Source organism: Triticum urartu, chromosome 3A (genome assembly GCF_056163025.1).
Source record: "Triticum urartu cultivar PI428250 chromosome 3A, HENAU_Tu73, whole genome shotgun sequence".
In the NCBI taxonomy this organism is placed as follows: Eukaryota; Viridiplantae; Streptophyta; class Magnoliopsida; order Poales; family Poaceae; genus Triticum; species Triticum urartu.
The window spans coordinates 642,254,271-642,270,964 of record NC_141875.1 but is presented as its reverse complement, the minus strand read 5'-3'; positions in this window follow the sequence as shown (position 1 = coordinate 642,270,964).

The window sequence follows — 16,694 nt, the reverse complement described above, 5'->3', positions numbered from 1 at the left end:
CATCTTGCCCATGTGGTATGATTTGCATGTCTCAAGTGATTCAAAATCAAGTGAGTCCAAACGGTCCATTTGCATGGAGTTTCTTCATGCACATACACCAATAGACATGGTTCGCATGTCTCAAACTTTTCAAAAACGAGTGAGCCCAAAGATCCATCAACATGGAGCTTCTTCATGCGTTTTATACCGATATGACTTACGTGGCAGTGCCACAAGTAGGTGGTACTATCATTACTATCTTTTGGCATGAACATGTGTATCACTACGATCAAGATTCAATAAACCATTCATTTTAGGTGTAAGACCATTGAAGGTATTATTCGAATAAACAGAGTAACCATTACTCTCTCCTTAAATGAATAACCGTATTGCGATAGACATAATACAATCATGTCTATGCTCAACGCAAACACCAATCTTGATGGTAGAGGGAGCGTACGATATTTGATCAACCATGGAAATACTTCCAACACATATCGTCATCTCACCTTTTGGCTAGTCTCTGTTTATTCCGTAGCTTTTATTTCGAGTTACTAACACTTAGCAACCGAACCAGTATCTAATACCCTGGTGCTACTAGGAGTACTAGTAAAGTACACATTAACATAATGTATATCCAATATACTTCTATCGACCTTGTCTGCCTTCTCATCTACCAAGTATCTAGGGTAATTCTGCTCCAGTGGCTGTTCCTCTTATTACAAAAGCACTTAGTCTCGGTTTTGGGTTCAACCTTGGGTTTCTTCACTAGAGCAGCAGCTGATTTGCCGTTTCATGAAGCATCCCTTTTTGCCCTTGCCCTCCTTGAAACTAGTGGTTTCACAAACCATCAACAATTGATGCTCCTTCTTGATTTCTACCTTTGTGGTGTCAAACATCGCGAATATCTCAAGGATCATCATATATGTCCCCGATACATTATAGTTCATCACGAAGCTCTTGCAGCTTGGTGGTAATGACTTCAGAGAAACATCACTATCTCATTTGGAAGATCAACTCCCACTTGATTCAAATGATTGTTGTACTCGGACAATCTGAGCACAAACTCAACAATTGAGCTTTTCTCCCTTAGTTTGCAGGCTAAGAAAATCGTCGGAGGTCTTATACCTCTTGACGTGGGCACGAGCCTGAAATCCCAATTTCAGCCCTCGAAACATCTCATATGTTTCGCGACGTTTCAAAATGTCTTCGGTGCCTCAACTCTAAACCGTTTAACTGAACTATCACGTAGTTATCAAAATGTGTATGTCAGATGTTCGCAACATCCACAGGCAATGTTCGAGGTTCAGCACACTGAGCGGTGCATTAAGGACATAAGCCTTCTATGAAGCAATGAGGACAATCCTCAGTTTACGGACCTAGTCCGCATAATTGCTACTATCAACTTTCAACTAAATTTTCTCTAGGAACATAACTAAACAGTAGAACTGAAACGCGAGCTACGACATAATTTGTGAAGACCTTTTGACTATGTTCAGGATAATTAAGTTCATCTTATGAACTCCCACTCAGATAGACATCCCTCTAGTCATCTAAGTGATTACATGATCCGAGTCAACTAGGCCGTGTCCGATCATCACGTGAGACGGACTAGTCAACATCGGTGAACATCTTCATGTTGATCGTATCTTCTATACGACTCATGCTCGACCTTTCGGTCTCTTGTGTTCTGAGGCCATGGCTGTACATGCTAGGCTCGTCAAGTTAACCTAAGTGTTTCGCATGTGTTCCGAGGCCATGTCTGTACATGCTAGGCTCGTCAACACCCGTTGTATTCGAACGTAAGAATCTATCACACCCGATCATCACGTGGTGCTTCGAAACGACGAACTTTCGCAACGGTGCACAGTTAGGGAGAACACCTTCTTGAAATTTTAGTGAGGGATCATCTTATTTACTACCGTCGTTCTAAGCAAATAAGATGTATAAACATGATAAACATCACATGCAATCAAATAGTGACATGATATGGCCATCATCACTTTGCTCCTTTTGATCTTCATCTTCGGGGCTCCATGATCATCATCGTCACCGGCATGACACCATGATCTCCATCATCATGATCATGATCTCCATCATCGTGTCTCCATGAAGTTGCCTCGCCAACTATTACTTCTACTACTACAGCTAGCGGTTAGCAATAAAGTAAAGTAATTACATGACGTTTATGTTGACACGCAGGTCATAAATTAAGACAACTCCTATGGCTCCTGCCGGTTGTCATACTCATCGACATGCAAGTCGTGATTCCTATTACAAGAACATGATCAATCTCATACATCACATATATCATTCATCACATCCTTTTGGCCATATCACATCACATAGCATACCCTGCAAAAATAAGTTAGACGTCCTCTAATTGTTGTTTGCATGTTTTACGTGGCTGCTATGGGTTTCTAGCAAGAACGTTTCTTACCTACGCAAAAACCACAACGTGATATGCCAATTGCTATTTACCCTTCATAAGGACCCTTTTCATCGAATCCGATCCGACTAAAGTGGGAGAGACAGACACCCGCTAGCCACCTTATGCAACTAGTGCATGTCAGTCGGTGGAACCAGTCTCACGTAAGAGTACGTGTAAGGTCGGTCCGGGCCGCTTCATCCCACAATGCCGCCGAATCAAGATTGGACTAGTAACGGTAAGCATATTGAAAAAAATCAACGCCCACAACTACTTTGTGTTCTACTCGTGCATAGTAACTACGCATAGACCTAGCTCATGATGCCACTGTTCGGGAACGTAGCAATAATTCAAAATTTTTCTACGTGTTCACCAAGATCAATCTATGGAGTCATCTAGCAACGAGGGAGGAGTGGATCTACATACCCTTGTAGATCGCGCGCGGAAGCGTTCAAGATAACGGGGTTGATGGAGTTGTACTCGTCGTGATCCAAATCACCGATGATCCTAGCGCCGAACGGACGGCACCTCCGCGTTCAACACACATACGGAACAGCGACGTCTCCTCCTTCTTGATCCAGCAAGGGGGGGAGAGGTTGATGGAGATCCAGCAGCACGACGGCGTGGTGGTGGAAGTAGCGGGATTCCAACAGGGCTTCGTCAAGCGCTGCGGGAGGAGGGAGATGTGTCATGGGAGGGAGAGGGAGGCGCCAGGGCTTAGGTGTGGCTGCCCTCCCTTCCCCCACTATATATAGGGCCAAGGGAGAGGAGGGGGGGCGCAGCCTTGGCCCTTCCTCCAAGGAAGGGTGCGGCCAGGCAGGAGTCCCACCTCCCCAAGGCACCTAGGAGGTGCCTTCCCCCTTTAGGACTCTTCCTTCTTCTTATCTCTTGGCGCATGGGCCTCTTGGGGCTGGTGCCCTTGGCCCATATAGGCCAAGGCGCACACCCCTACAGCCCATGTGGCCCCTCGGGGCAGGTGGACCCCCTTGGTGGACCCCCGGACCCCTTTCGGCACTCCCGGTACAATACCAATAATGCGCGAAACTTTTCCGGCGACCAAAACAAGACTTCCCATTTATAAATCTTTACCTCCGTACCATTCCGGAACTCCTCCTGACGTCCGGGATCTCATCCGGGACTCCGAACAACTTTCGTGTTACCGCATACTAATATCTCTATAACCCTAGCGTCACCAAACCTTAAGTGTGTAGACCCTATGGGTTCGGGAGACATGCAGACATGACCGAGATGACTCTCCGGTCAATAACCAACAGCAGGATTTGGATACCCATGTTGGCTCCCACATGTTCCACGATGATCTCATCGGATGAACCACGATGTCAAGGACTTAATCAATCCCGTATACAATTCCCTTTGTCTAGCGGTACGATACTTGCCCGAGATTCGATCGTCGGTATCCCGATACCTTGTTCAATCTCGTTACCGGCAAGTCTCTTTACTCGTTTCGTAACACATCATCCCATGATCAACTCCTTGATCACATTGTGCACATTATGATGATGTCCTACCGAGTGGGCCCAGAGATACCTCTCCGTTCACACGGAGTGACAAATCCCAGTCTCGATTCGTGCCAACCCAACAAACACTTTCGGAGATACCTGTAGTGTACCTTTATAGCCACCCAGTTACGTTGTGACGTTTGGCACACCCAAAGCACTCCTACGGTATCCGGGAGTTGCACAATCTCATGGCCTAAGGAAATGATACTTGACATTAGAAAAGCTTTAGCATACGAACTACATGATCTTGTGCTAGGCTTAGGATTGGGTCTTTGTCCATCACATCATTCTCCTAATGATGTGATCCCGTTATCAATGACATCCAATGTCCATGGTCAGGAAACCGTAACCATCTATTGATCAACGAGCTAGTCAACTAGAGGGTTACTAGGGACATGGTGTTGTTTGTGTATCCACACATGTATATGAGTTTCCTATCAATACAATTCTAGCATGGATAATAAATGATTATCATGAACAAGAAAATATAATAATAACTAATTTATTATTGCCTCTAGGGCATATTTCCAACACAAATGCCATGAGAAATTCAAGAATTTCTTGGGAAGAACGAAGAAAGCTAGTAAGGTTGGGTTCCCCAAGGAATGCCCATAGAAACTGGCTATGGGGACGATGACTCAAGGGATGGACACGGCGATCATGCTTAGCCAGTTGGGTAGTCCGAAGTGGAGTTGTAACTTGGTCTTGGAGAGGTGCTCACCACATTGCTTGATTGATTGAAGATTGCCTCTGTATGATGATTAAACTATAAATTTACTTAATCACATTGTTTCAGACAGGCAGATATGATTTTAGGGCGGCGCCCAGCCGGACGTTCTTGGGATGACGCTATGATATGGGGAACAATAGTGCGGCGAGGCTGGTTTCCCGCATTCATGCATGAGGTTGACGGAGGAGCCTAGACTGAGTGGCTGTTAACGCTCCCTATCCGGCAACACCGACCAACAACGGTGCATCCCAGATCAATGGCTATCCGGCAACACTGACCAACAGCAGATGCATCCCAGACCAATGCCAGAAAATCACATCGTCGATCGTAAGTACCCCAGACATCGCGGAGCTCCTGCTGTACACCGTCGGTCACATGTACCATGAACATGGAGTGTCACATGTTGTTCGTTGCTTTAGTACAAAAGATGATGCTTGATTCTTTGTTTTGTTGACTTATTTGTTAATGACTTATAGCAACAGTACGCTGTTTCAGATGTTGGCCGGGAGCTACAGCTACTTCCCATAAAATATCCCAAAGGCTCACTTGGCATTCTGTTTATAATAAGAACTTCCCAATTTTATGTATCCTGCACAAAATAAATACTTTATGCTTATGTCTCTGTGAACTGATCTGTTGATTGAATTATCCAACCCATAGGATTACTGAGTCTGGGCGACATGGAAATAGAAATGAAAATATTATTATGTAGTTTCATGTTGAAGAAATAAAATGATTTTGATATGTAGAAGTAGAAATGAAAATGTTATTATGTAGTTTCATTTGCACCATTTCATGGGGAAGAAAAACAAACAAGAGACCCTCCTTAGCCAGGCTTCCGTTGTAAGTATGGAGATGCTCTGCTTCAGAACGTTACAACATGAATTATTCTTCCCGTAAAAAAACATGAATTGTTCAATATTAAGCATTGTTTTAAATCAATTTATCAAGCTAGGGACATAAAAATAATTGATTTTTTTAGTAACAGAGAGTATGTGTCGTCTTTTTTAGGAGAAGAGAGTACTTTCTTTAGCAAAGGGGAAGAGAGTACGTGTTGTCTGTTTATATGTGTTAATCAGGTCCTGATCACGAATGAGATATAATTTTCCAAACAAATGGTCATCACCATAAAAATGATTCCATGTTTTAGAAATGTTCTCAAATTCATGTTTTTCTGAACAAAAAAAATCGACTTAAAGACTATTCCACGCGACTACTCGTTCATCGAATGAAAGATCGAAGCTCAAGTAGGTCTTGGCGAATGCCGTTAGGATGGCTTCTTCACGTTCAAATTTTATGGTCCAAAATGCTATGCTCAATGTAACTTTATTTCTGACGTTTGCCAAATTTGGACGTAAGAAGTGTTGCGCAATGTCATGTTTAATATTTTTTGCCCGTTGCAACGCACGGGCATTTGTACTAGTTCTAACTAAAACGCATTGCTCCTGCCGGTCTATTAAAAAAGTAACCAAAAAAATCCTGAAGATGACCTAAAGGCAACTGTTAAGTGCCATCAAATTGGAATTTATGGAAGTGCTAATCAAGGCAAGATGAACTCGGCTCAGCTCCTTGAAGGCAATAAACCCCATTTATCAGCCCAAGTAGTACATTTCTCCCTCTTATTGATGCTCAAACTGTCCCAAAAGAGCCGTGCAAGGTTATGGACGCCCGTACCAGAAGCAAATTCCACGCACTCCTAGTGGTACCAACTCACAACACAATATATATCTGCTGATAGAGCAGCTCATTCATTCATTCATACAATCATTTCTAGATACGTGGACGGTGACGGTACGTTGGTGCAGGCAGATCAAGCGCTCTCCAGAGTCCAGACAGGCGCTAGTGGCCTCCCGTCGATCAGGTGATCAGCCAACACCCCACCCCGACGACGATAAGGCGGTGACGCTAATCCAAATGAGGCAACGGCCGGCAGCGACTCATCGCCGACCGGAGGCCCTGCGTCTCCCGCGCCGTTAGCCGGATTCGTCCGGGCAGCTCCCCCAGCGACGCCCCGATCTATCAGCCGTTGCCGCCTCTGGTTCCGGTAGTGGATACAAACGTCGACCGGCCGCGGGTAGCTAGACGGCCACTGTTTGCTTCGCGCCTGCGAGCGACGGGACGGGGGAGGACGTCGACGGGATCACGTATGCGTGCGTGCGTGCGTGCTGCCAACGGACGCACTGTGGCGGTGGTGGCGGTGGTGGTGGTCGATCACATTGCCTGAAAATGATAAAGCCTTTACGGGCAAGTCACCGGGGAAGGAAAAGGCGAGGGAGGCCGTTCGTTCGATCGTTCATGCTCGCTTCCGCTGCACTCCTCTCTGCTTTAATTTTTTTTTTCCTTTCGCGGAATTGGATTTAGATTTAGCCCTACTGTTGCTGCTGGTAAACATCCGCTCACACGTACGGTTTGTTGGGGGTTAAAAGCGGTGCCCTTTTTGTGGTTTGCTTGGGAGTTTTTATCTTATTTTCTTTTTTTGCGAGAAGGACGGAAGATTATGTTGAAAAGAAACAGCGGTAGGACGCAACCCCAGGAAAATTGGAAATTACAAATAGCACCTTGGGAATCAATATAGCCCCACCACCAACGCGGGATGAGGGCGCGCCGTGCCGGAGTCAGCGAAATCCCTTGGTTGTGCGCATGGATTAAAAACATCAGGAAGTCGCCATCCTCGGTCTAGGGGACTAGCACGCCGGAGATAAGCCAAATTGGAATTGCACCGCCACACACGCCCGCTTGTTGAACGACGAGAATCTACAAACCCAGAGTCACCACGCTCATGCAAAAGCTCCATGCCCCCATGAATACGTCGGAGCGTGTGTCACCACGACGGTGGAGCCAAGGCATGCAATCCACACCAACCTTGGTTGGTTATCCTGCTACCGGATCCGCCGATGAACGCCTCACAACAATCCACCGAAATCGAATATGAAGCAGATTTATTCGACGTCGTCACCACCATAACCGTCAACACAGAAATGGTTGAAGGGATAAAACCTAGCCCTAACCTAACTACATGTCATCGATGAGACGGCGAGGTCCCCCTCCCTCCCCCGCCGCTGGAGCGAACGGTGGATAGGAGAGGAACCCCTCGACTCGCCTTCGGTTTCGCCTCTCTCGCAGGGGAGGGGATACCGAAGCACCGCAAGGGGGAAAGCGAAGAACTTTCAAAGGGGAACATCATCCTCTCTTTTTATAGCCTTGCGAGGCTTGCCACATGGTAACAGGTTCAAAACAATAAAAAAAGAAATGAAATAATTCCAAATACAATAAAAGGGGAGCCAGCGTTTTAAATTTCCATGCTGATTGAAAACGGTTAACTTTTAGCCTCTCCACAAAAGTACAAGCCCAACAATGCTCCCTCGACTCCACTAACAAACATCATGGTTCCATCATGTGTTGAGACTGCTAGGTGAGGAACCCCTCAGCTCGCCTTCAATTTTGCCTCCTCGCATGGAGGGGAAAGTGAAGCACCCTAAGGGGGAAAGCGAAGAATTTTCAAAGGGGAACATCATCCTCTCTTTTTATAGCCTTGCCAGGCTTGCCGCATGGTAACACGTTCAAAACAATAAAAAATGAAATAATTTCAAATGAAATAGATAAATATGCAATAAAATGGGAGCCAGCGTTTTAAATTTCCACTCTAATTGGAAAAGATTGACTTTTACCCTCTCCGCAAAAGTACAGGCCCAACAATGCTCCCTCAATTTCAGTAACAAACATTATGGTTCTGTCATGTGTTGAGACTGCTAGGCGAGGATTTTTATCCGTGTATACTTTATTTTGTAATTTGTAATGGTGGTGTGGCATCTGTGTCGCGCACGCAACTATAGTAAAATTTATGAATCCCTAAGATGACACTGATCTAGTAACACGAAATGTTTGTTTCCTTTTATATTTGTTTTTCAAATAATTGTGGAGAAATTTTGTATCTTCCCCCTAACAACTTTTGCGTTTATAGTCTCGTGTAATTATCTCTGGTTTCATTTTTGTACGCTTCTAGATTTATTATATTGGCTAGCATTATTTGTTTATGTAATTCTTGACGTCTTTACTCATGGTTTGAATGCTACATGATCGTAAAAAATACAAAATAGTTTAATTTGGCACTAAATTGTACAGTGGTCTAAAAAGGGAACACAATTTCCTTCTCATATATATTTATATTTTCTTTGGTTTGATGTATACTAGCATGCCATTAAAATGTGGTCCCTTAACAAAAATGTATTTTAGATCCTTGGCTCTAACGAGCCGGGTATAAATAAATTAAAATAAATATGTGAAGTGCCAATGAATTTCTAGAAAAAAGCCATGTCCACATGGATGTGATCTATGTATCTATTAACTTTCATATGATGCATGTTTCAATATATGTAAAAAACATTGAATATAAAAATAGCAGACAACATAGCCATTGTTTGCTATATATTACAAATCCACAAATTTATCTGGTTTATCTAGCTCAGATGTTAAAGTACTACCTCCGGTCACAAATATAAGATGTTTTGAATATTCCAATATGGACTACATACGGAATGAAATGAGTGAACAACACACTAAAGCGTGTCTATGTACATCTGATTCATAGAAAAAGATAGACCATCTTATAGTTGTCAACGGAGGGAGTATCTTCTAATGAAGATCTAGGCGTATGTAAAATATATCTACACATAGTTGTGAAATTTGTGATTTTTGATTTTTGTAAGATCTCGAGATCAAAGGAGCCCGAGCTCCAAAGGGTCACACTCGCTCCCTTGGATGTTTTTACCTTTACCTACCAGATGGGTATAGAATAAAAGAAAAACTGATTTTCTTTTTATTCTCCATATATGTAACTCACATGCTTTTTGTGTGCACAATTACTATTGTTTCAAAAGGTTGTTGTAAATTATGAGTGTTTTAGCTTGGGAGGATACTAAGAGTTTCTGTAAAATTTTAAAATAGGGAAAATAATATTCTAAAATTGAGAACCCAAGGCTTTCAATGAGTATACTTAAAAATATTTGCATATGTTATCAAATTTATGAATGTCAAACCCTTTAAATTTCCTATAATCTTCGGTATCATTTGGCACCAACTTCTACCGTGACATACAAAGCATTACATTTCCTTCTGATTGTAGTGTTTGTGATATGGTATATCTTCCCTCGTATTGAAAAGTGCACTCCCTCCAAAAAACTATATTGAAATTTGGATCCTAGCCCTACTTTTTTTGAAGTGTATTTTTTTGAAATAATGACATGTACATACAGATGTGATAAATCTGCATGTGATCCATGTTTTCATATATGTACCATAAACAAATATGTTGATTTTAACGTAGTAGACATTATATCCATTCTTTGCCATATATTATGTATCCACAAGCATGTCTTCTTATGTAGCTCACACGTTCAAGTATCTTTTAATGAAGTTTTGCCCATGCATAGAATACATCTACACATACATGTGAAATGATGATTTCCAAATTTTATAAAAAAAATTGCCATAGTCACCTCCTTGCATGTGTTTATAGATTTTTTTTTCTAAATGGATATACTCAAGGTAATGAACATTGGGAAAAAAATACAAATGAAATGATTTTGTTCATGTTCCCTACACTTTAACTAACATGCCTTTTTGTGTGTGCATAGTTGCTACTTGTTCAAAAAAAATGATGGAAGCGAGGGAGTAGCATTATCATGAATTATAAAAAAACAACGACCCATAGTTGTGACAATTAATATGGGTCGGAGGGAGTACCATTTATATATAAAAAAACATACTGTTCTCCAGGGCGACTACTTCCTCCACTACATTGCGAGGACCTTATATCATGAATTACCCATGGCGTTTCAAAATACAATCCCTTTCATCCCCGTTAAACCCTTTTTTTCCTAAAAAAAAGTTATATGCTTCCAGGGCGACTTTGCTCCTTGTGTTGATTCGCAAATAAAAAGAAATGTTGCTCCATGCATCGTTGTTTCATTTCTACTCTACTCTCATTGAAACCGCCAAGTAGGGGATGGACGCGGGGCTCCTGGGAATACATTACTACTACGAGGCGTGAAGGCCGCCGAGGCAGGCAGCAAATCTTTTTGAGATGATGGACGCCTTTAGTAGAAACGGTGTTGGACATGGACGCCTCTTTTTCAGCGACGAAGAAACCCGAAGCTTGACCGGTCGCCCTCCTGAAACTCCGAGGCGTGAAGGCCGCCGAGGCAGGCAGCAAATCTTTTTAAAATGTTGCTACTACTACTAGTTTTCTCCTGTGGACTACAGTGGACCTCGTGGCCATTGCTCCGCCAGCCAGTGATGAACTGGAGCGGCGAGAGTTTCTTCACCGTCTTAAATAATAAAACAGTAAACCGGCGGCCGGCCTTGAAACCGGACCGAAATGAATTCCACCGTCGTCGCAACCCTCCACCGGCGGCGGCGGGACGGGCCGGACGAAACCGTGGACGGGCTCGCTCGCTTTTGCTGGTGGCGACGGGACGGCTGAGAGAGAGCGTGCGTGCGTGCGTCCCTCCATGCTTTTTTCTTGCCAGCCTGCAGCTGGCAAGGCTGTGCCTGTGCGCGCTTGTCCTGTCCGCACGCAGTGCCGGCGATCGATCGCCCTCCTCTCGGTGCGGTTTTCTTTCTCTGTCCGTCGTGAGACTTCATGAGGCGACTCACGTACTGCGTGAACAGGAGTCGCACGCAGGGTTAGCACATCGGAAAGCAAAATGAAATACTTCTGTTACATCGGAAATCCTGCAAATAGTTTGGCGCGGCTGAACTGCACTGCACTGAACCGAAGGTGTCTTCTGGCTTTGTGATGGTAAAAGAAAGGAAGCGTCGACGGCTTGGGTGTAATAAGTTAGAGCAAACACCGTCACCTAACAGTTTGGCAGCTGATATATATAAACTGAGAGAGAGAGAGAGAGAGAGATGGGGGCGGCTTATTGTATTGTAATCGCGGGCGCCTCCCTCGGGATCGGTGCTGACAGTCACATGCTTGCTGGTGCGGCGATCCATCCATCGCCCACGAAGAATATTTATACTCTATCAACACGGTAGGATTAGCGAAGAGGAAGACAACAGACATGTACGTATGTCCCTGCTACTGCGATGGAAGGAAGGAAGGAAGGAAGCGAGTGCAACCAATGAACCAAAGCGACCCATGGATCTGCCAAAGCATCCATAAAATATAGGATTAGTCCTCCCTTACTACTGTAGTTAACTAATGCAACCTTTTTTACTCCTTCCCTGTGTCCTCTCTCGTGGACTTTTAAGTTTTTGGACCTCTGGTTAATCAGGCCCTTCCCAGTGCTCCAAGTTGAACAGGTGCTAAGCATGCCACATAAGCTAAAAAATGACATGGCACATCAACTAAAGAGGAAAGAGAGCTCTTTGGTGACCCCAGGAAGAACCAATGCTAAGCGCGTTAACCTAGGCAAACCACTTAAATGAAAGAAGTTGACCAATGCATGAAAGAGTTTAGGTGCTAAATTATTTAATAAAATGGGCTTAGCAACAACAAGTTAAGCACCTATGCATTGAGAAATTGAGTTGCTAAGCTATTTAATGCACTTAGCACCATATCTAAGCACCTTTACATTGAAAGAGGTCTCAGGGAGGAGTACATAGCGAGACGATCGAGGCCACGTACGTACTATTACAGAAATTCTTTTGTACCACCACGCACAGCACAGTGCGACGGGGTGGAGGACCCTGACCAAGCATCATGCATGCATGCAGCGCAACGCAAAGTCCCGATCTCTAAAAAAGCCGACGCACCACGCAGAGCTTTTCTGGCCGCGCGCCTCCAAACGGAACAAAACACGGCCGATTATTCCGTCCTCTCCGAGCGATGGCCCGCCTGCTCTGATCTCGCGCGCTTCCTCCCCCCCTCCGGGCAGTCGGGCACCGTAGATCGGGAGGGTGGGTGGTTCGATCGCATCGTCCCGTCCGGCCCCGTCATGGACCATCCATCGTCATCTGGCTGGTGCGCGTGTGCCGCTGCGATATGCTGCCGCCGCTCATCATCGTCTGCTCCTTTGGTTGCAAGCAAAGAGGCCGGTCGAGGCGGCAATGGAGGGCGCGGTTGGTTACCATCTCGCCGGCAATCATTGGGGCCCGGAAAGCCCAGCAGCAAACAATCAGTGTTACGTACTATAGATGGGATTGACTGGAGTTAATGAATGAGAGCTGAGAGCATGCTCGCCGGAGTGAGCCACAAGCAAGCCAGGCCAATGCTGCGTACGTCGAGGGCAGGGCAGGGGGTTAGTAGGACTTTCCATAGAAAAATGGCCCTGATCGGCAGTTTTCTTGGAGTTGATGCCGGCTTAGGCTAATTCCTTATTAGTACCCCTACTACTAAGTCTGTGTGATTAATTTAAGGGTGCATGTACTATGCACGTAAGTGTGGGGGTTTAAACTTGGGGAACGGATCTGACCGCCATCATGAGTCGTTCCAACAGCACCGGGGATATGCCGTCGCCACTATTTGTTTATCAGTGGCGTTTGTGTAGACTAACTCTAAGGATCGCATCTTCCTTGGCTGAAAACCTGGCTTCGGTCTCCATCCCTGCTTGGTCAAGGCCTGCTTTCTCTCCCCTTTGCCGGCAAACCCTCATCCATTGTTGCTTGCGACCCAGCTGTTGTTGTGAGTGCTGCTCATACTCACATTCAGACAACATATTCAGTGGACTTTCTCGTGCCCTTCCTCCCGGAATTCACCTTCATTCCGTTGTCCCGTTCGTCGCCTGATTAATTAGCCGACGCTCGATCGAATCTGCATGAATAATCATCAACTTCACCAGCCCTTTCCTTCCGTAGATATATAATTGGAGTTCCGACGGGAGTTCGTGGTTTCTGGCGATGCCACAACAGGCCACGCATGCAGAACATCTGAGCCTAGCTATATCAAAATGGCCCGTTGATCTGTCGCGGCCTTAGATGTAGGGAATTAGGGGTTAGCAGTAGAGTACGTACTTTCATCAGAACAAGACTACCACCTCTGCTTTTGCTTTTTTTAAAATAAATATAAAAAGTGATAGCGTAGCTCTTAGTCTTACGCTTAGCAGCTGCAACCCTAAGCTCGCCGCACCTCCTCAGGTCCAGGCAACGTCTCCCTCTTGCTCTGCAGAAACAGCAAAAGCCAAGTGAAATCATGCAAGGGAAAGAGAAGGTCCGGTTACATCTTGATCTTATATGCATGTACGTACGTATACGTACGAGCATGGTAAAAGACGATGTATGTACGGCCACAATTATGAACTGCGTACTCTTGTACCACAGACACGTACTCCTCCCACAAGGGGGCCAGGTAGAGCAGCTAGCTAGCTAGGCAACAGTGCGCACAGCTGGTAAGGCACAGTAGATTCTCTCAGCACCGGGCGATGACTACTGAATTTGCGAGCATGGCCGCTCTGCCTGCCTGCCTGCATGCATACATGCAGACGCGGAGGGAGGGAGAGGGAGTCCGGGTACGCGCACGCACCACACCGCACAGTCCTTTTGGGTCTGAAATCAACCCGGCGATCTGAAAAGAGCGTTGGATCGTAGCTCAAATCCGAGCCAGCCAAATTGATTTGACTCCACCAACCATGCACAGCCCAGCACACCCCCCGGCCCTGTCCCGTCACTCTGGCATACTCACACTTGTCCCGGATGCGTGAGGCACTCGAGACCACAGGCGGGGATTCACTGCCGCTGCATGCCCACGTCTTGCTGCTGCTTGTTTTACTTGTTTTCCGGGTAAAAAAATGCGTGGCATGGTCGAAGTTTTGGTGAAGATCGGCTTTTTGGTGGCTGATGGATGGATGGATGCCCGCGGCAGTGGCTCTTGACGTCTGCGTGCATGGCTAGTTGGAGAAGAGAGGAGGAATGGCAGGAAAAAGCAGGCCTCGCAGCAGCATCCACGAGAAAATGGCCGCACATGAGCAGGGCAGAGATCGATCATCGATATCCACCACACGGCGGCAGCAGTGGCGCTCCGTCCGAAAAACAAGTTGCGGCAGGCCGGCGATCAGCCTCGTCTCCGTCTCCTCCTGGATGCCTCGCGGCGATCACGGCACCGGCGACGTCACCGGTTCTCCTGTCCCTGATCGGCATCTTTTTCTCTCGCTGGCCGCAGATGTAAAATTCCTTGTAGCTGCATGCATGCATGCCTTCCGTCGGTGTGCTCCTGCAGTGCGTCGCGTGGGACCGGGATTAACAGGATCGTTTGTCCTGCTTGTCCGTCAATCCATGGCGTGCGTGCGTGCGCGCTTGTTTGTCGATTTGGCCGGTTGCGCACCCGTTTCCTCGATCAGAGGCATCAATGGAGGGATCTCCCTCGTTATCATGATTTCTTCTGCCACCGGTGGGACTAATTCTTCAGAATTTTAAACTTGTTACGGTGCAAGCAACATCGTTTTGCCACAATTTGATTCACTCCTCGAGTTTCCGAGCAGTTTCTGCCCATAATTTGACTGATCTACTATAGGTTGTTAAAAATACAGTGCAATATAGGTGCGCTACTGAACTACATAACTGAATTTATTAGGTGTATCGAGACATTCGACCTAGAAAAAAGGATGCATGTGACGTGGGGTTCACTGTACCCGCAGGCAGGCAGGCAGGCAGAATCGACACCGCAACCTCCCTTCCCTGGCCTGTCGATCCGTCATAAATCACATCATCGTAATAAGCACCAACCTCGCGCTACACTGTCTGTCTGATGCGTTTACGTGGCGAAAGGAAGGAGCACTGTTTGATGTGATCCTCTCTTGTTTGGGACTATATAATGGGCTCTGAATTTGTCAGTCATGAGCATTTATTTCAGGCGCTAGGAAAACGGGAAAGAGATTTGTCTTTCGTGCCTCATGATCATGCCTGCATTTGTCCTACATGAACGGAGAACGGGTTCATCTTCTGTGCATCCGTTTCTTCATACTACTATGCGGGAAAAGGGAAATCTAGAGTTTTCAGTCTGCCTCGGGTCACAGTAATCTTAATTCTCAACTTTGCGTTGTCTTTGAGCTATTACTAAAAAAGATACTAATATCATCCCGAGAGTAGCTTAATTACGTCACATAAACTAAGCAAGCCGAGCTTGCTTGCTTCCAGTTGTTGGTGTGTGACGGACGGATCGAAATCGGCAGAGAGCGACGTAAGTAGCGATGATTGTTAAAGCCATGCATTACTCTATGCCTGATGCTCTCGCTGCAAAGCGACACCCAGCTTTGCCAGGCACGCAATGGCTAATTAACTCCCTGTCATATGCTTTGGAGCCTCATAGACCAGCAAAAGAAGGCGAATTTTGTATCGGGATGTCGCCGCCTGCCCCGTCGAACAAACACCTGTCTGTCATGCATCTCGTCTCGCGGCATCTTTCTTTGACAAAAGGAAACCAAACACAGTGCTCGCCGATTGGTTTACAGCTCCGTGTTTGAATCATCCCAGATCTGGAGTACTAGTAATGTAGTATAGACTATAGAGTATGTGATGGCAACGTCTTGTCCCAACCATTCCTCCCTAATCCCTCCTCTTATTTTAAAGGCAGGCACAGATCCGGCTAGAACCGCACCGTAAAAGAAAAAGGTTTAGAAGAGCTTGACGAGTCGTCGTGGTGCGTGCATGCATGCAACTCGTACTTTATTTTTGGAAACGGAAATGCAACTCGTACTCTGAAGGCAGAACTGCTTGTCTTGTGCTGCATCGGCAGACGGCAGCAGTAGTTTCAGGGTCGTGATCATGCACAAAGAAACCAAGAGATCAATGAATTAAGAGTGGAGGCGTGAGCTGAGCCTGATCCCAATGAGTTTATGGAGTATCTATTTACTGAACGTCCGTGAGTTCGCCGGTAAAAAATACTAGACGATGCTCTGTACGGAGCCCGCCGTGAGAAACAAAATACGAACCTGCCGCTCTGATTTACAAATTCTGAAGTCTCCACTTGTCAATGATTGCCTCGGGCGGAGATCTTATCAGCTGCAGCGGTGTATAGCAGCACGGCGAATTGGGAGGTGACCGGTGGCGCGCGGGCTGATTAGTCTAGTTTTGTTGTCGCTCTGCCATGTGGGATTATCCT